General features: G+C 42.3%; 1 long non-coding RNA gene across 1 annotated transcript in view; it reads right to left on the minus strand.

Moving 5' to 3' along the window:
• The window catches only part of LOC115091724, a 74,781-nt gene that overhangs the window by 29,580 nt on the left and 23,746 nt on the right, over positions 1–21,455 (minus strand). The window lies entirely within an intron of this gene.

Genomic DNA, 21,455 nt, shown 5'->3' on the forward strand with positions numbered 1-21,455 from the left:
TATATCAATATTTTCTAAACATGAGAACTATACAAAAAGCAAGACTATTTCTCAACATGGGTCCGAACTGTTTCTCAACATGGGTCCAACAAAAGATATCTTCGTTTCACCTTCCAAGAAGCCTTCCTCAGGGACTGAATATTATCAAAGCTGTTCCACCAACACTTAGTGTTACAAAGGTAACAGATTGGACTTTGTGTTACTGTGTATCTACATGAGTGAATGGACATGGAAGTGGAACAGCTTCAATAGCATGCAAATTTTATCTCATGCATATTAATTGTGGAAAATACTGAAAACCCAACTGACTCTGGAGTCCCCAGGACCGATCTGGAAACCTCTGTTCTAGTGATATTAAGAAGCAACTGACTAGCGGTCTTGTGTTTAGCTAATATGGTGGACAGTTTCAGCAGCAAGTAATCATTCAGAAATTCTCCAGGAACAAAAGATGGGAAAAAAAAGAAACATTCCATGGACGCTGATGGGGAAATACGAAGTTTTCACCTTTATATAATAAATCACAGAAATGATGAACACTCAGGGTAAATATCTGAATTTTCTGAATGGAAGACAAAGAACATATTTTATATGATTTTCCAAAATATTTTATTCAGGCGACAACTCTACTGTCACCATCAGATGGAACTTATTTTTATGAAAATGTGGAGGTATAACGTAACATGATGATTTTGGAGGTGACTTTCATCTTCACATATAGTTTTTCCTCATTTCACATCTCATTTCCAAAGGAAATAATTGAGTTATGTCAAACAGGATCATTTATTCATAATGACGGGCCCGATATTCAGCGCTGGCCAGGAAAGTAACTTAGCCGGATATGATTGATCCGGCTAAGTTACAAGGGATATTCACAGTCAAGGCGCTACTTAGCTGGATAAGTTAAATCCGGTTAAATAAAATCTATATGGCTGTTCTAACTTACCCAATTAACTTAACTGGATAAGGACAAATATAGCTACTTATCTGGTTAAGTTAACTGAATAAGTAGTGCTGCTCAGATTTCCCCACTGCTACCCACAAATTGGCTGGTTACAAGATAGCCGCACTTTCAATATCGGGCCCAATTTATTTAAATTCAATTGCATATATATACTGTTATACTGTAGAAGAATTATACTAAACAAAAGTGTGTAAGGTCTTTTCTTTATAATTATCAAATTAAATGTTAATTAATAATGACTCCCCCTCTCAAGCAAAAAAGAAAAAAGCATTGAAACCTTTAGGACAAATTTCAATCAGGACACACAGCACTGGCATCTTAAACATTTTATTGATCTTTGTATTAAACTGCCACTGGTTTCAGAATTGTATATCACTTCTGTTAGCCATCATGGATCATTAAATACAGTCCCCTATATTTTGTTTTGAACTTATGCTAGTGTAAGAGTTGCATTCTTTATTGTATATACAGGGTTGGCATTCATGACATCAAAACATTCACAGAAATCTTGATATCATCACTGATGTTTCCAACATAGCCATCACATGTTTCTAGCTCAAGCACATGTTATATATTTATGTATTTATTTATTTGAGTTTTTTCTATACCGGCATTCGCGATGGAAATCGCATCATGCCGGTTTACAATAAACAAGGTGTGCAGAAAGGGAGAATAATAATAACATTAACAGGTGCAACAGAAAAAAGTAGCAGTTACAATATAACAGGGATGTAATACAACTTGGAACAGAGAAGCGTTTATATTAATTTAACAGAAGAATGAAAACTGCCAAAACCTGGCAAAGTTATATGTGCTTCAGGTTAGAATTTTTTGTCAGGCTTCGTTTCGTTTTTCCCGTGGTTTAGGATTTTTTTTTCAGGGGCCCCAATTTTCGGGTTAGTGCGCACTAACTCCCGATAGTGCGCACTAACGTGGCAGAGTTAGTGCACACTATCGGGGACACTGATGAAGTCATTGCATGTGTGCTACCATACTCACCTACCTCTCAACATATTTGCTCAATCTCTCGCCGTCACTGGTCTAAATCTGGCACCCCATCCGGTTTATCATAAGCACCTTCCTTTTGCATTCTGCCATGGCCATAATCTGTGTGATTTGTTGATTTAATCTGAGTTTCGAACAATACAACCTCTTCTTGATTTGACGATTGGTCACTAAAGCTTGCGATTTTCCATTAACTCTGTCTACTTTCATTAATCCTGCTTCTGGAAGAAAATGTCCCCTTCACTTCGCTTCTGATTGTTCATCCAAGAGAGTTATCTATGCTATTTTATGTCCATGTAATTGTAACCCCTTTTTGGAGGATCGTTCCTCCTAAGGGCACACAACTAATTTATTTCTTCAGGTCTGCTCTGGCTTTCTGATTTCATCCCTACTTGACTCCTGATCCTTGTGCGGGGGGGCGGGTATGGGTTCTTTTTTTTTGGGGGGGGGGGAGACTTGTCTATGGCCCAGACCAATGGTATGATTTGCCTTGTGTAAGTTGTTAGCTATACTGACAACCCCTAGACTAGGTTATTGTAACAAAACAGGGAGGACCAGACACTGGGTGTTAAACAATAATTTAGGGGCAGATTTTAAAAGGTACGTGTGCAGCCTACATTTGTGCGTGCTACCCGATGCGCACAAATGTACAGCGCGATTTTATAACATGCACGCGCAGCCGCTCCTATGTTATAAAATCAGGGGTCGGCGAGCGCAAGGGGTGTACACTAGTGCACCTTGCGCGCGATGAGCCCTCGGGGAGACCAGCTGGCTTTCCCCATTCCCCCCCTCCCACCGTCCCCTCCCTTCCCCTATCTGCCCTGCCCCCCAGCCCAAAAAAAACCCCTGTACCTTTATTTGACAAGTTATGCCTGCCAACTGCCAGCGCGCGATCCCCCTACCCAGCGGCCTTGCAGAGGCCTCTGCCAAGCCCCCACCCCACCCCCGGACCACCCTACCTGCACCCGCCCCGCCCATTTTTTCAAGCCCTGGAACTTACACACGTCCCGAGGCTTTACAAGCGCTGCCAGGCCTTTTGAAAATAGGCCCGGCGCACGTAACCCTTTCAAAATCTGTCCCTTACTGATTAGTTAAAGGTAAATTACCCAGATTTAAAACAATGTGCAGATACAGATGGTGCTTTGTACAGTTAGGGTGTTTCATTCTAGATAAGAACATAAGAACATGCCATACTGGGTCAGACCAAGGGTCCATCAAGCCCAGCATCCTGTTTCCAACAGTGGCCAATCCAGGCCATAAGAACCTGGCAAGTACCCAAAAACTAAGTCTATTCCATGTTACCATTGCTAACGGCAGTGGCTATTCTCTAAGTGAACTTAATAGCAGGTAATGGACTTCTCCTCAAATAACTTATCCAATCCTTTTTTAAACACAGCTATACTAACTGCACTGACCACATCCCCTGGTAACAAATTCCAGAGTTTATTTGTGCGTTGAGTGAAAAAGAACTTTCTCCGATTAGTTTTAAATGTGCCCCATGCTAACTTCATGGAGTGCCCCCTAGTCTTTCTACTATCTGAAAGAGTAAATAACCGATTCACATCTACCCGTTCTAGACCTCTCATGATTTTAAACACCTCTATCATATCCCCCCTCAGTCGTCTCTTCTCCAAGCTGAAAAGTCCTAACCTCTTTAGTCTTTCCTCATAGGGGAGCTGTTCCATTCCCCTTATCATTTTGGTAGCCCTTCTCTGTACCTTCTCCATCGCAATTATATCTTTTTTGAGATGCGGCAACCAGAATTGTACACAGTATTCAAGGTGCGGTCTCACCATGGAGCGATACAGAGGCATTGACATTTTCCGTTTTATTCATCATTCCCTTTCTAATAATTCCCAACATTCTGTTTGCTTTTTTCACTGCCGCAGCACACTGAACCGATGATTTCAATGTGTTATCCATTATGACGCCTAGATATCTTTCTTGGGTAGTAGCACCTAATATGGAACCTAAAATTGTGTAACTATAGCATGGGTTATTTTTCCCTATATGCATCACCTTGCACTTATCCAAATTAAATTTCATCTGCCATTTAGATGCCCAATTTTCCAGCCTCACAAAGTCTTCCTGAAATTTTTTCACAATCTGCTTGTGATTTAACTACTCTGAACAATTTTGTATCATCTGCAGATTTCATTACCTCACTCGTCGTATTTCTTTCCAGATCATTTATAAATATATTGAAAAGTAAAGGTCCCAGTACAGATCCCTGAGGCACTCCACTGTCCACTCCCTTCCACTGAGAAAATTGTCCATTTAATCCTACTCTCTGTTTCCTGTCTTTTAGCCAGTTTGCAATCCACGAAAGGACATCGCCACCTATCCCATGACTTTTTACTTTTCCTAGAAGCCTCTCATGAGGAACTTTGTCAAATGCCTTCTGAAAATCCAAGTATACTATATCTACCGGTCCACCTTTATCCTTCTGTGTCCTTTTCTTCAGCAAACTAGTTGAGCTTCCCAATTGGTGGTGTAACGTGCACTAAAAGCTCTCCCAGCAGCTTACCCGGGATTCCTATGTCAGGGGTCCCCTTCTAGCATAGCAAAAAGTCCTACCTGATGCTCCAGAGTCTTCCTGAACACCCAGCCCTGCATTCTGGTCCCATGATGGGGTCTCTAGGTTTATTTTTTATTTTATTTAGCATTTGTTTATGTACCGAGGTACAGCTGACAATGCCTTCACTCCGGTTTACATTGATTCTTACTTGATTCTTACATTGGTTCTTACTTGATTCCTTTAGTTCTTCAGAAATGTGACTTCTTGGGTTGAAAAGTCTGAGGTTAGGAACCTACTGATCCAGCCAAGCTCCCAGTGAGGAAGGGCAGCTTTGAAAATTGCCTCACAACAAAAGAGAAATACTTTCTAGTCAAAATCTTCCTAGACTGGTGACCGTGCTGTCACAGGTGCTTGCCACATTCATGGGGGGAATGGTCTCACTGATCTTCAGCCCCTGTACTCGGAGTCCAACCAGTGAGGATGACATTCTTCAAAGGTGCAGGGTTAAACACATTCCCTTCTACAAAAGAGTTCTTCCAGCCTTCACACACCTCAAACAGCCAAGGCTATCACAGGTGCTCACCTCATTCAGGGCGTGAATGGGCTCACTGGTCTTCAGTCAAGGCGTGCAAGTTGCAAAAGGAATCAGGTCAAAAAATACCCTTACTGTAAATAAATACCTAATATCCACTGGCAGGTTGTGCACAGTGAGGCCCACCTCCAGAAAGGGAAACTGATGAGCCAGAGAGGCCTCACCAGATTCGTAGGTTAGTGGGAACTTGGCCCAAGGTGAGAGGTGGTAGGGGTGTGCATTCGGATTGACCGCATTAGTAAAACGCAACTCATATTTTTTTTTTACTTAAAAAATTGATTCGACATAAACGATCGGATTTCCCACATATCGAACATAGATATGTTCGATATGTGGGAAATCGCGATTATTGAGCCAAAATAAAAATATAAACCCCCTCACCCTCCTTAATCCCCCCCCCGACTTACCACAACTCCCTGGTGATGGAGCGAGGAGTGAGGACGCCATTTCTGCAATCCTTGGCGAGAAGCATGTGACGTCGGCGGCACGTCGAGTGACACCGGCGTCACGTGATTCCCGGCTCGTTCGCGCCGGACGGCTCGTTCGGCCCAAAAAGAACTTTTGGCCAGCTTGAGGGGGTCAGGAGGCCCCCCCAAGCTGGCCAAAAGTTCTTTTTGGGCCGAACGAGCCGTCCGGCGCGAACTTGCCGGGAATCACGTGACGTCGCGTCTGAGTGACGCGGCGCCACGTGATTCCCGGCGAGTTCGCGCCGGACGGCTCGTTCGGCCCAAAAAGAACTTTTGGCCAGCTTGGGGGGGTCAGGAGGCCCCCCCAAGCTGGCCAAAAGTTCTTTTTGGGCCGAACGAGCCGTCCGGCGCGAACTTGCCGGGAATCACGTGACGTCGCGTCTGAGTGACGCGGCGCCACGTGATTCCCGGCGAGTTCGCGCCGGACGGCTCGTTCGGCCCAAAAAGAACTTTTGGCCAGCTTGGGGGGGTCAGGAGGCCCCCCCAAGCTGGCCAAAAGTTCTTTTTGGGCCGAACGAGCCGTCCGGCGCGAACGAGCCGGGAATCACGTGACGCCGCGTCACTCGACGTGCCACCGACGTCACATGCTTCTCGCCAAGGATTGCAGAAATGACGTCCTCACTCCTCGCTCGATCACCAGGGAGTTGTGGTAAGTCTGGGGGGGGATTAAGGAGGGTGAGGGGGTTTAAATTTTTTTTTTGCACATATGTACATATACCCAACTCATTGGATTTTTTTTATGTCCATATTGGCCGCAAGTGGGACCCCCTTTCGGACATAAAAAATATGAACATAAAATTTTGCTCTGCACATCCCTAAGAGGTGGTACCACCCATGGGGAGGAGCCCCGCTGAGCCTCACCAGCGGGAGGTGAGGTCAGAGCTACAAATAACTCAGCCCAGCGAGTACAGGGAGAGTAGGAGGCTGGGCCGTGGGAGTAGTGAACCAGAATAGATCCCCCTAGTGGTGGAGTGCTGAACAGGCCCCGAGGAGAGGGGAATGCAGGCAGGGAAAGGAGAAGTGCATGTGAGGGTGACCCCAGGGGGCGGAGCCACCGAGAGAGTCAGCACAGAAGGAATGACGTAGGCTTACCCGAGGAATGGGGAAACCCAGGGGTCTCTGGCAGTGCGAGGGAACACTACCGCAAGGAGCGGGGGAGTGTGGTACAGTCTAGGAGATAGGCAGGATGCTACCCCGAGGAGCAGGAAGCAAGAAGTAACCAGAACTAGGCACTGTCCCGAGGAGCGGGGAGCACCACGCAGTCACAAGCACTGACCCGAGGAACGGAGGCTGCGGTTTAGTCACAATCGATGGTAGTGGCCCGCGGAGCAGGGTACACCAGCGCTGGGTCTCCACGAAGCAGAGCAGTTCAGCAATGGTCTGCAGAGCGGGAATACACCTAGGTGGAAGCTCACGAGAAGCGTAGTTTGGAAGTGGTCTGAAGAGTAGGGTACACCGAAGCGGAGGCTCACGAGCAGAGTAGTTCCTGAAGACCCCGAGGAGCAGGGGAAGGTAGACAGTATCCGAGGCGCAGGGCCCTCCGAGGAGTGGATATCCAGAGACAGGAGCAAGGGCCCCGAGGAGCGGGTACCCAAGAGTGTCTCACGCCAAAGGAAGCAGGAACCAGGAACCGACGACCGAAGAGAGATCAGTAGGATTCAGCAAGGAGGGATCTCATTGCCAAGTCGATTAGAGCCAGGGCCCGATGGTGCTTAAGAGTCCAGGGCTAGTGATGTCATCAAGGGGAGACGCCCCTGAGGTTCCCGCCGTGGCATCCTTAAAGGAGGGCCATGTAGCACGCGCGCGTGCCTAGGAAGGCCCGGGAGAGACATGGCGATCGGAGGTGTCCTTGCCACCCTGGGGAGTCCTGGAATGGAGCCATGAGGGTCGGAGGTGGCTGGCCACAGCCGCGAGTCTTCCCAGAGGAGAGAGGGCAGCGAGGCACGAAGTGAGTAATAGCGGCCGGTGGCAGCCGTCTGCGACTGATGGTCATAACACGGGCAAAAATCTACATCTACGGCCTGCTCTCCTAGAATTATTACATCTCTGGAAGTGGAACTCGGGCACACAATGACGGACTGTGGGGTCAGGTCGCATAATCTTATTTACATCGGTCAAGCATCACGCTGGACGAGAATATTTGGACACTGTTCTTGCATTCGGCTTCTCCAAGAAAATGCGCCCTTAGTACAACATTGGCAGGGGAAGCAGAAACCTGTTTCACAACACCGCTTTTATGTACTTGAATTATGCTTCCATTCTACCCAGGGGGGATTTTCCATGCCTTCTAGTACAACATGAGCAAAGAGGGATACATATCAAAAACACTCTAACCCCTCATGGACTTAATAGCGACATTGGATGGTCTGTTTTCTTTTCAGTATAATAATGCAGTACTGTTTAATCTTAATACCGTTTCTTTGTTTTGCCTTCCTCTGAACCCATGCTTCTGAATTTATCTAGTCTTTTCATTTTGTTTACAAGCTGACGTTTTCCTCAGGGCGCCGCCCTCCTCTTTGATTGACAGTCTGGAATCTTGTGATCGCCTCTTTTGGCGCACTTTTGGCCTATTTAAATATATATTATGCCAGAACTTCCGTTTGATGTGCCATTCAGTATGTAAATGATAAGGACTTTGCAGACCTGGTAAGTGTCCAATCCATGCCTATCCGCTTTGTCTGGTTGTGTCTGATTTAGTTTTTGCCCTCTGTGTCCTATTTCTTGAATTTTTATATATACTTATTGTTTATTTATAGAGCATATTGTTTATTTATAGACCATGTTTTGCTGAGCTCCCGACGCAGCTCAGTGAAACATGGTCCGTGTCAGGGGACTCTGAGAAATGAAGTACAGGATTGCTTGTTTTGGGGGGTCACATTGTTGAGATGCACTCGAATGCTTGAATAAAATATCCAGCTTAAGTGGCAGCAGCCGTCTGGTCATCCCATACACTTATCCAAAAGTTAGCTAGACAGCTGGTTATATTCTGTGGTGCACTTGTGCTGATGAATAAATAGGCTAGGTTAACTGGATAGGTTTATCCCACTAACTATATGAGCTGAGCAGCACAGCAGCTGAATATGGAGCTCATCTGTGCCTCCAGTTGAGAGCAAATTTTATATTGATGCCAGTGTGGGAGCAAGCGGTGATTCCCACAGGCCTGGAGGGAGAAATTTAGTCTGACTCCAGCCTTTCTTAAAACATAAACTTTATTCACATTTTCAATCATATACACAGCAGTGGACTGACTTTACCTTCTGTCAGTGTACTCTCTCTCTCTCTCTGCTCACAGTGGTGCTTCTTTGGGCCTTATTTTCTAAGGCTATCGCACGCTTGCGCTACCCGGTCTTTCTCCAGTTCACCTTAGATCCTCTGGCACTTCACCCTGAAAGCCCACTGGTTCACCCAGCCCTCCCGCCCAAAATTTGCAGAAGACAGACAAGCCTGATTTCACATCTATCGGTCAATAAGCAGGTTTAAAAGTGTACAAATACACTTGGAATTATACACGCATAAATCTCTTCTAAAATAGCAATGATCATACGTACTTCTGAAACCTATTCTAGAGCTCCTCTAGACCACTCCTTTTTAATTCCAGTAAAATGCCTGTACTCTCAGTAAAATGTGAGTAATCTCAACCTTTATAAAAATAGCATTTGCACGCATACACATGACAGATATGCTATATTTACGGGTGGAACACCTTTGAAAATTCATCTTTATAGTTTTAAAATATTTCTTAGAAACCTTTCTTTAAAAAGGCATGAAGAACAACCTATTTTACTGTAAATATGATAAATTGGGATACATATGTCAGGTTCATTGTAAATTTCAATGAAAAAATGTCTTTGAAGAAATACACAGAAATATAGCAATGTATGCAATTCTTTACTTGATCTGAGGAGGAATTCATCTACAAAACTACACAAAACATTGTTGATAGTGATGTTATGCTTGATCATTGATATTGTTTTAGTAGTAGAATTGATTCTGTGCATTTGATTTGCTGTTAGTCCAGCTAAATATTATTGATTCAGAGCAAGACATTAGTACCTACTTTTGCTGCAACTAGTTCATTGTAATGATTTATTTTGATCGCTCTATTGATTTTGTTTTGAGTCGCCAAGGTTGTAGCAATCCTGTTGTTTTATCTTATTTTACCTTATTCACTGTTAAGCTGCTTATGGTTTCACCCATTTTAGTCTTCCGGACGGTGTTTATTAACCACTGCGCTTTTGTCTGGACTTGCAAGCTGGGTAAAATATGCGAATCCATAGTCAAGGCTGTCACGGCTGTAGTCAACTTTGCGCAGACTAGCTCATGATTAAATCAGATCCATGTTGGATCAGTTGTAGCTCATGGAAACTGTGTTACACTGAATACCCTTTCCACTTATTCGGAAGTGACCCCAAGTAATCTGAAATGCATTATCAGCCCTCACAATAGATCTCTTAGGTTTCTATTGTGCAAAATGTAAAGGTGTGAAATGAATTACATAGAAGAGTATATCTCCATGGGACAGAAGAGAATATCTCCTCAGTTGACCCAAATATCTATTTGTGCAGGATGAGGAAAAATTGCTGCAGGTTACGGAAGCAATTTTCAAACTGTGGGCAGAAGAGTGCAATCTGCAGGTACGTTTACCTGCAGACTATTACACCAATTTTCAAAGGAAAAAAGTTGCCATTGAAAACTGTCTCGGAAAAGGTATATTCACAGATCTGCACATGCCTCTTGAGTGGCTATTTTTTCCAGGAAGATATATACATGTACCTGTCAAAACTTCAAAAGTGCTGACATGTGATCTCCCCTCAAGCACTGGTCCCGAAGAACACCTTTCCTATTATGTGTAAAGTTACGCACATAGTAGTACTACACACATAATTTTATGCACAGATGCCGTGGGCAATTTTTAAAGATCCATCTCCCTATTTAAATAACACCATCTTATGCATGGAAATAGCATTGAAAATTGTCCTCTATATCTCCAGATAGTCAGATATTCCATTTACACAGCTCAGACAGTTTACTGAATTTAGGTCTTTGTGAAGAAGGCCATTCATTTATTTGTATCTGCAGTTTCTATTAACTACTATGCATGAATGGGATGAGTTGGTTAGGCCCTTTAATGTCTCCAGTCCTTGAAAAAAGCACTATTTGTTAATTCACAGGTCAATTACTGTAACAATTTGAATATAATTTTATAGTAATGGCCTCTGAAATGAAAGGGCATGACAGTTATACAAAAACATGCCATTGTAAGGCAGATAAAAATATTCTGCGTGCTAGCATAACTGCCCATCAAATGTAATTGCAGAAAAGGGCCATTACATGCTTATAGTCATTCAGATGATTTCCCCTCCACCTCTGGGAATGCCCTTTTCTCAGTGGAGGACAGTGCACACACTGTGTAACTGTATGCATAATTTTCCCAGCCAGTAGAAGTATACATACTCTTGCACAGCATGTTCACTTTTCACAACAGGAAAAGAGATGCATGTGCCATCAGACAGCATGCATATGAGCCAGTATAGAAGCTGAGCAATTCTTAGAAGATCACTTTCTGTGTGGAAAACACGTGGTTACCTGCATAAAACGAAATCAATCATTAAATCTTTCGAAAATACATGGAACGTGACACACAGATTGACCAATGCACAAACATAGCAAATTAAGGGGGTCATTTTCAAAGGCTTATCACGTGCAATAAGCCTCTATCGCACGCGAAAAGTCCCTTTTCGCGTGCAATAGCATGCTGGGGGGCGGAGTCGGGGTGGAGTTGAGGCGGCAAGGGGAGGAGTCGGGGCGGCGATGTCTTCGCTGGCAGTGATAAGGTTAGTAACCTTATCGTCGCCAGTAGCGCGCCAAATAGTACCACCTTTCACGGTGGCGCTATTCGGTGCGAAAGCCGATAGCGAAGACACCGCAGTGGTGTTAAGGCTGCCGGCTTTCATAGGCCCGCCCCCCCTTCGCCCCCTGCCCCCTATTTTCGTAGGATTCATCCTTCTGCAATAGAAAGATGAATCCAGGCCTATATATTTAAAGAGAATATCAAATTATATGATATTCATCGACATTTATCGACTATGTTTCCACAATTTCTCCAAGAAGTTTAAAGGCAGAAATCATTGTCTACCACGTGAGATTCATGATCTCAAAAGGTCATACACAATAGGGATGTGCATTTGTTTGAAACAAATGCACAAAATGTGGTGAGATAATTTTCGGTTCATTTCAAACGAAACAAAATAAAAAAGCCTCCAATGAAAATACCTAAAAATTGTCAGGTATTTTTGTTTTCATGTATTTATTTATTTATTTTTTAAAAAGGCCTCTAGCAGGGAAAGGCCTCAGCCTGGTCCAGTTTCTAAGGCCTAGGCCTGGTGCTAGGGCCCAGGTCTTGTTGCTGAGGCCCAGCCCAGGCCAGACATCAGGGTCCATCCTGTCATGGTGGAGTGGGCAGACACCTGGACCAAGGCAGTGTCCCATCAGATGCAGGCCTGGTGTGACCTGGAGTTCATACCATGCATTTGCACAGGGCGGTGGGCCAGTGGCAGCAGGAGAGGCCACGGGCTACCGGCAGAGATTAACCCACCAATGGCCGAAGAAGGATAGAGGCCACCAACAGCTGAAGAAGGAAACCACCGGCAGAACTTAACCTGCTGGCGGTGAAGAAGGAGAGAGGCCACCGCCAGCTGAAGAAGGAGAGAGGCCACTGATGGACATCAACCTGCTGACAGCTGAAGAAGGAGAGAGGCTGCAGACTGTCAGCAAAGCTCAACCCGCCAGCAGCTGAAGGAGAGGCCTGTGTTTTTATTTGTAGGAGGACCTTCTGAGACTGGAAGATTGGTCTTCCAAATGGAAGATGAAATTTACTGTGGACGTGCAAGGTGTTGCATATAGGAAAAAATAACCCATGCTGTAGTTACACGATGTTAGGTTCTATCTTAGGAGTTACCACCCAGGAAAGAAATCTAGGCATCAAAGTGGATAATACATTGAAATCGTCGGCTCAGTGTGTTGTGTCGATCAAAAAAAGCAAACAGAATGTTAGGAATTATTAGGAAGGGAACGTCAAATAAAATGATGGATGTCATAATTCATCTGTATCACTCATGCACCTTGAAAACTGTGTGCAATTCTGGTCATCGCATCTCAAAAAGGTTATTGCTGCACTGGAGAAAGTGCAGAGAAAGGCGACCAAAATGATAAGGGGCATGGAATGGCTGCCCTTTGAGGGAAAGCTAAAGAAGTTTTCAGTTTGGAGAAGAGACAACTGAGGGGGGGATATTATAGAAGTCTACAAAATCATGAAAGGGCTTGAACAAGTTATCTCTCAGATAATAGAAGGACCAGTGGGCACTCCATGAAGTTAGCAAGTAGCTCATTTAAAACAAATCAAAGAAAATTCTTTTTCAGTTAGCACATAGGTAAGCTCTGGAATTCACTGCCAGAGGATCTGGATACAGCAGTTAGTGTAACTGGGTTTAAAAAAGATTTGGCTAAGTTCCTAGAGGAAAGATCCATAAACTGCTATTACGGTAATTAATAAGCAATAGTACCTTGTGATCTGTCTAATGCTTGGGTACTTGCCAGGTACTTGTGACTTGGATTGGCCACTGTTGGGAACAGGATACTGGGCTTGATGGACCTTTGTATGGCATATCTGACCCAGTAGGGCATATCTTGTGTTTTTATGTTCAGCGGCTGCAGGAGGAAGTGGATGCTTTGCTTTTTCTATACCCCCTAGCATGGTGGCTTCTCAGTCATGGCATCAGGTATGTGACTGAGAAGATCTAGCACTGGGTAGGAAGCGGCTACTACTTCCCCGCCTCCCAGAGCCATTTGACCTGCTATGCTCCAGGGAACCAATCGAGCACTGGAGGTAGTGAAGTAACGACCTGCTTGGGAAGCATTTCCTTCTTCAATCTTGACAGTAAGTGCTGCTGCTGGGAGGCAGGGGGGAGAATAAGAGACGGGTGAAAGAAAGGGGGTGTGGACGTCGCACAAGGGGGAGACAGATTGTCAGAGTAAGCGAGAGAAGAGCCAGAAGAGAGAGACAGGATTGAGGGTGGGCAAGAGGTAGATAGAAAGGAGACAGTGAAAGGGGAAAGAGATGAGTGAAGGAGTGGGGAGAGGGTAGAGAAAGGAGCAGAAGGGGCAAAGAGAGAGGTGAGTAGGGGAGTGGAGAGAGCGGTGAGTAATAAAAGGAGGAGCCAGGTGAGTGGGAGGTTGAGAGAGAGGCATAAACAGGAGAGGAATGAGGAGTGAGCCGTAGGGGGTGCGGGGAGAGGAGAACTGTGAGAAATTAAATAAGCAGGCGTGGAGGGTGGAGAGAAATGCAGGAGTGATGTGTACGCAGGGGACAAGGGAGAGAAAACAGAGAGGGTTAAATATACTACGTGTGGTAAAGAAATGAAGGGCCCTGCTTTTTCATTATTACACCAGGTCCCAATCCATCCTTAAGACAACCCTGATGGCACAGCTTACTTCCCCAAATATCCCTGCGAAAAAAAAAAAAAAGAAGCCTGCTCAAGCATTTATAAGTCACAAGAGATGTAACAAAGTACCATTTTCTGCTTTTGACAGAGAGAGAGATGTCATGGCACCTCACAGCCTTTTCTTTATGGTGGTGTTTAATTCGCAATAAAAATGCTATCGGTTTGTTGACAATTTTAAAAAACTTACAACGCGCCACCTATAAATATAGCAAAAATAGGTCATAGATCTATTTCTTACCTTGGCTATTTTCTTTTTCTTTTTTTTTTTATTAAACCATGTTTTTGTTCTGTCCTGTTTCTGCTCCTTCAAGATCTTGCATTAAATTCCTCTTTTTAAATAGGTTTTTGTTTTATTTTTAGTACCTGGGAACAAAATTATCTTTGTGGTCATATAATTTTCCACCACATAGTAATCACGGAAAATATTTGTCAGACGTCTAAAATTAGCCTTTATCACTCATTGTGTGCTAATTTTAGGCATGTCTAATACCCTTTCTTATCGTAAATGTTTATTGAGCCAAAATAAATGTGGTCTGCATGGTTGGGCAAGAAGAAAGAGGAGGCTCTTAATGCAGAAAGTTTACGAGTTACCAGAGAAGAGACCTCTGCATTGGAGCATCACAAAGTTAGCAGCTACTCGTTGTGTTGTTCGTTGCGCCTTTTCTTCTTTTGAGAAGCATTTTGAGGGACCCAGGCTATTGAGATTAACACAACAGAGAAATATAATTATGATGCACAGACAATTATGGGGTTCAGGGCCATCCTTGGGGTTCAGGGCCATCCTTGGGTTTATGAGAATTGGTGTGATTGACCTGGCCCTGTATCTCAGAGGGAATCCCATGCAGCACCAGCAGCTCTGTCCCTGATATCACTTCTTCTTGAAGAGAGCCAGTAGGCCAGGAGTTACTGAGGCAGCAAAGAACAGAGGTAAAGCGGCAGTTTTTCTCTGACCTCCAGGGGGGTCATCCTCTACCCAACCCCATTCTACAATCTTGGGTGAGGCCTGCTCTGGCAGATTTGCCCAGGACCCTACATCCTCCCCTGCCATACCCTCAGTCCCTAGGCTGATAGGACTTCATAGGGCTCAGAAATATTTTTTTCTGCATTTCTTCTAACCCTTCCAGCTCTTCATCTTAAAAGAGAAAGAACATGTTATTGCAAACACTTATCTTTTCCAGCACTGACTACTGCAACGCACTCTTACTAGGACTCCCAAGCTCATCGATAAGACCACTCCAGATACTTCAAAATACTGCAGCCAGAATACTTATGGGAAAAAAGAGGAGGGACCATATAACCGAAACTCTAGCAGACTTACATTGGTTACCCATCGAATACAGGATAAAATACAAAGCCTTATGCACCATACACAAACTAATATATGATAAAGAAGCAGACTGGCTAAACACAGCCTTACGAGTACACGTTCCACAAAGAAACCTCCGCTCAGCAAACAAAGCACTACTAACAATCCCTTCAGTAAAGTCAGCAAAATTAACCCAAGTGAGAGAAAGGGCTTTATCATTGGCTGGGCCCATACTATGGAACACGATGCCCCCTGAACTCAGATTACAGAATAATCTCAAAACTTTTAAGAAAAATCTAAAAACATGGCTCTTTAAAAAAGCCTTCACTAAAGAGTGTGGAGGGTAGAGAATGAAAGTACAGGGTAATGCAGATGAGAATGAATTTACTCAATCCTACATTTAAGAAGTAATATCTCAAAGAGATAGTAACTCAATAATATATCTGGACTTCACCAACATTACTCAATGATTTTATTTATGAAATTGTAACCGAACTTTATTGGCACCTGTTAGAATGTACGATATCCTACATTTACTTACCTTAGTCTATGTGCCTATTTGTAAACCGTTGCGATGGTACATAACTTAGCGACGGTATAGAAAAGTTTTTAAATAAAATAAATAAATAAATGTACATACTATGCTTCCTTACCTAAGCAGAAGTTGCACAACCATCTTGCCTTTTTCTACCTGCCAGTGTCAGGATGCATCCCAAGTTGCATCCTCTCTCAATGGCCTCCAAAGATGCATCCTTTTCTGTTTCTTCTGCAGTCTAAGGCATGACCTGTTCTTCAGAAAGCATTGTAGATGTTGGTGTAAACTCTTTCTGCAGGTCTCTGGGCGACTTTATGAATGATATTGTTAAAAGCTCACCATCGAACTCTGCTCACACTCGCTCCCCAGGGAAAACATCCCATAGCAGATGCTCGTGACATAAGAAAAGCTTTTACTTATCACTCACAGAACAGCAAAAAGAATCCAGATGGTAGAGAATCATAGAGGACAACAACAACAACAAAAAAAACTGACTTGAAGTAGTATTTTTATTTATTTATTTATTATTTATTTACAGGATTTTTAAGCCTGCCATAATATCAAATCTTACTCATGGCAGGTGAAAAAATATAATAATAAAATAATAGAATTTCAACAATTGAAAGCTACATTAAAAATGCATCTTTAATGCTTTCCTAAAGCATTTCTCTACTGTTGTATGGAGACCAGTTGGAAGGACATTGCAATGAAAAGGTGCCATTTCAGGAAAGGCACGCTTCCTAGTGGATACCAATAGTAGTGATGTTCTAAGAGCAGTCTACAGTTAGCAGCTGGGATATACCTTTAGCAGTGCCGACATGAATAACTGGACAGACTTTATCTGCTGTTACCCATACTGTCATTATGATTCACAGAGAAAGCAGGAAATTACTGCAAAAACACATTTGCTGGTCAGCTGCTAGCAGATTCAAAATAAATTCAATTTAAAATCCAAAGAAAAGAAAAGATCTCAAGTTATGAGAACAATAAGCAGAGCCATTGCAGTAATTAGTAGAGATGTGCATCGGATGCCCAATCGTTTACGCTTTCGGGTTCGTGTGGCCGAGGAAAAATCTCGTATTCCCGTGGATCAGCATTTTTTTTCCCTAAAAAATCGGTTTTTGGCTTAGTGCGCACTAACTCCCAATAGTTCTTCCATTCTAATTTTAAGACAATTAGGGCTTGATTTTCAAAATACCACAGAGAAATCAATACATTTGAGCAAGATACCGCAGAGCAAGCAAGACTGTTTTCATTAGCTTACTTTTTATTGAACACAAATTCAAATAACAGACACATAAAGGCACTAGGGGTGTGCACAGTAAAAACTGTCATTTACTTTTTCATCCAATAACAAATGATAAAGAAAATGAGGATAACAAGAATCAATCATAACATCTTCATATAATCTCAATTATTACCATCAATGTGGCCAGTATAATAGATGCTTTCGGCTTTAAACAAAAGCCTTCACTTGTCTTATATTTAATCATTGGCCAAAGTTCATTTTTTCATTTTTTAATTTATGTGAACTTCATTTTAAATGCTTGAATACCTATCTCGATATCGGGAATATTGCAGAAACCCTGACATGGAGTCATGTTTCGGAAACCTGCATCATGGGGAATACATTCTTCTGAAGAAGTCACTTTTAAGTCAAGTGAACATTACTAAAAATTAAATACAAAGAAAGTACAATCAGAATGAAGTCTCCAGAAATACATTTAAAATAAAGCGCCAACTTCCTTTCCCACAGCGCAACATAGTAACAACACATTTCAATGGAGAATCAAGGACTGTCATAGAAACATAGAAATGATGGCAGAAGAAAGCCAAACGGCCCATCCAGTCTGCCCAGCAAGCTTTCGCACTTATTTTTTTCATACTTAGCTGTTACTCTTGGCCCTTACAAGTAACTTTTTGGTTCTATTTCCCTTTCACCCCTAGACCATCAATATAGATAGCAGTGCTGGTGCTGCATCATTAAGGCTCGCTTGTTCACTTGTTGACTTGTTCCTATGCCTTTCTTGCTTTCCTATTGGTTCATTGTACCCCCTACCCTCTCCCCTGTTTTTTGTAATTTCCTTCCTTTTCGTTTTTCATGTAAACCAATGTGATGTTTCAACTAATGTTGGTATAGAAAACTCTCTAAATAAATAAATAAAGAAAGAAATAAATAAATAAATAAATAAATCTAAGTGAAGTATCTTGCTAATTGTTTAAGGGTAGTAATAAGCAAGCTACTCCCACGCTTGTTTACCCAGTCTGTGCAATTCAGTTCTTATTGATTGTTGTATGAATATAAATCCTCTTTTCTTCATTCCCCCCAAGTCTGATCCTACTTGCAAATGCCGACATGTGGCACGAAAATTGACAACTGGAAGTGAAAGTAACCTCTGGAAAAAGGCTTTTATACTGTTTTAAAATCCTTCCAGAACGTGGATGAATCCACTGTATGCTAATAATACTAGAATATATTTGAGGATGTTATTTATTTATTTATTTATTTTAGGTTTTTATATACCGGAAGTTATGATTGTTTGATTCTTGTTATCCTCATTTTCTTTACCATTTGTTATTGGAATATTTAAATTATTGGTTATAGATTAAGCATAGACAAATTAATCTGCTTCTTCATAGGCTAATTCATATCAAGTAGTAGTGGAACTACAAATGTCTCCAACTTGTAAAGCATAATGTTTTTTAAAAATGTGTATACCCCATCTGAGTGTCTGGTTTGAATTTTGGAGCACGTAATGAAACGTGTTTGGACAGCGTTTCAAACCGGAAGTCTTTTTATGGACATCTACAAAAGAACATCTGGTTGAATTTGTAACATAGCTGAATCTTCAGGATAAAAATTTGCAGTTTACTTTGAATGTAATTATTGCCAGATATCACTTTTGGACATCTGTATTTTTAAGACAGGAAGTAAGATTTGTACTACACTTTATTGTAAACCAGCAGAGAGAAATAACTTGCTTCATTTTTCCAGCTACCATCCCCCTTCTCTTAAAAATAATTTACCAGTTGGTTAATTTCTCCGTATCTGTCGGATTTGCTCTACTAAAAGTGAATTTTTGAAACATGCACAAGACCTTAGTGCTTGTTTGCTGGCTCAAGGTTATCCTTTTAAAAAGCATTCAAGACTCAAGAGTCTATCATGTTGAAAGGTCTTGGCTTTTGCTGGATAACCAGCCTACTGATGCAGTACAGTTGGTATGCACGATACAATATTCTCATTTTTCTTCCATCATTGTATCAATTATCCACAATTATTGGCATGTGTTATCCTTGCATCCTGTTTTTCAGATCATCCACTAATAGCTTAAAAGAGTTAAGACTATTCGGGATTATGTGGTCCATTCAGAACTTCTCCCTGAAAATTCCAGTGTCACCTCTGATGTGGGCCACAAAGTATGTGGCCAGTGTAGTTTTTGCAGTTCTAGTATTACTGGCACACAGTGGATTAATCCAAGTTCGGGAAGGATTTAAATTTTTATGGAACAACTAATTGCCTTTCATCTTTTGTGGTAAATTTTTATTGTGTCCATATCAAAAGATCTATATTAGATGCACTAAATGTACCATTAGAACACATCTAACTCTATATAAAATCTGTATTTCCACCCGGAAATTGCAAGCCCCAATTGTAGCTCACTGTGTGGAACAGGGACATTTATTTTTGGACCTAAGATGGGGGATTCTCGAACACGTTGGAGACACCACTAGAAAGAATTGGATATCGTGTTTGAATCTCCATGAACAATTTTGGATATTCTATTTGAATTCAGTTACACTTCACAGTCTTAACCTTAAAAATGACTGGTATATAATAGTTTGAACTAATTACATTGTACCTATCAATCACGTTAAAGCAGTATAAAAACCTTAAACCAGAGATCACGTTCACTTCTAGTTGTCAATTTTTTGCGCCACATGTCTGTGTTTGCAGGTAGGATCAGACAGTCCTTAATTCTCCATTGAAATGTTGTTACTATGTTGTGCTGTGGGAAAGGAGGTCAGTGCTTTATTTTAAATGTATTTCTGGACACTTCATTCTGATTGTTCTTTCTTTGTATTTTATTTTTAGTAATGTTCGCTTGACATAAAAGTGGGTCCAGCAATGGAAATGGCACGATCCCTTGTGGAGGAGAGATGAGCCTTTTTAAGAGAGGGTACCTGGAGGGTTCCTTTATTGATAGCCTTGGTGGGACAGTTAGAGCATGTGAGGCAGAAGGATTCATCTAGCCAGTTGGAGTTGTGACAGTAGATGGATTTATGGATGATGGATAGTGTTTTAAAGAGGATACGTGAGGGGATGGGGAGCCAATGGAGGTCTTTGAGTATGGGGGTGATATGGGCGGATTTCCGGGCATTTGTGATGACCCTCGCTACTGTGTTCTGGAGCATTTGTATCAGTTTTATGGTGGAGTAGGGGAGCCCTAGCAGAAGGGAGTTACAATAATCCAACTTGGAAGAGGCTTGAATGACTGTCCGGAAGTCATGACGGTGGAGTAGGGGTTTTAGTTTTTTTAGGACGTTGAGCTTATAGAAGCCCTCTTTGAGAATAGAGTTAATATATTTATTTAAATTCAGTTGCTGGTCCAAGAAGACCCTGAGGTCTCTTACAAAAGGCTGAACGGATATGGTACTGAAGGCCGGGTCATTGGTGATCGATGCTTTCGGGGTTTGGTGTTGGGATATGAGGAGCTGTTCTGTTTTGATTGTGTTTAATACAAGGTGGAGGTTTGTGAGTAAGTTGTTGATGGATGCAAGGCATGTGTCCCAAAGCTTTGGTGCATCGGATAAAGAATCATGGATGGGAATGATGATTTGGACGTCATCAGCATAGAGGTAGAACTTGAGGCCGAGGTCCGATAGGAGCTGACAGAGGGGTGTGAGATATATGTTAAAAAGGGTGGAGGAGAGGAAGGAACCCTGTGGGACACCATGGGAAAGGGAGTAAAGTGTAGATTCTGCATTACCTATTTTGACGGAGAAGTTACTGAATTACTAAGTTTCTCCAGAGAACTATTTGCAAATAGTGCACACAAAAGATAGAAAATAAAACACATTTTGTGGGTTTTCTATCCTTTAGTTTAGAAAATGACTTGAAATGACATAGACATTGTTGACATTGTCTATGTTGTCCCAAATAACAGTGCATCTCTAAAAAGCACTACTTTGAGGCAAGAGCAAGTTCATATTACAAACTTGCATTATTCCACAGGTTACACAAATTATCTCAAGAAGACCAAATACTAACCTCTGTCCTTTTATTATCTATCCCCCCTCATCTCATACAACACTGGTTAATGGCATAAACTTAAACTGAACCAACCAATCGCTCATGCTCTCCTTTGTTACCCATTTTTTATATACAGACCTTCCAAAACATTAATAACTAATTTCCATTCAAGCCACATAGCATCCAGTTTACCACTAGATTTAGCTGACATTAACTCTAATTCTAACAGATTACTTAAATTGTGGTTAAATTTGTAACAATCCATTTTCTTAATATTGATAAAGGGGCAGCAAGACATGATGGCATTGAGGACATATAA

The sequence above is a fragment of the Rhinatrema bivittatum genome, chromosome 5, assembly GCF_901001135.1.
Source record: "Rhinatrema bivittatum chromosome 5, aRhiBiv1.1, whole genome shotgun sequence".
Taxonomy (NCBI): Eukaryota; Metazoa; Chordata; class Amphibia; order Gymnophiona; family Rhinatrematidae; genus Rhinatrema; species Rhinatrema bivittatum.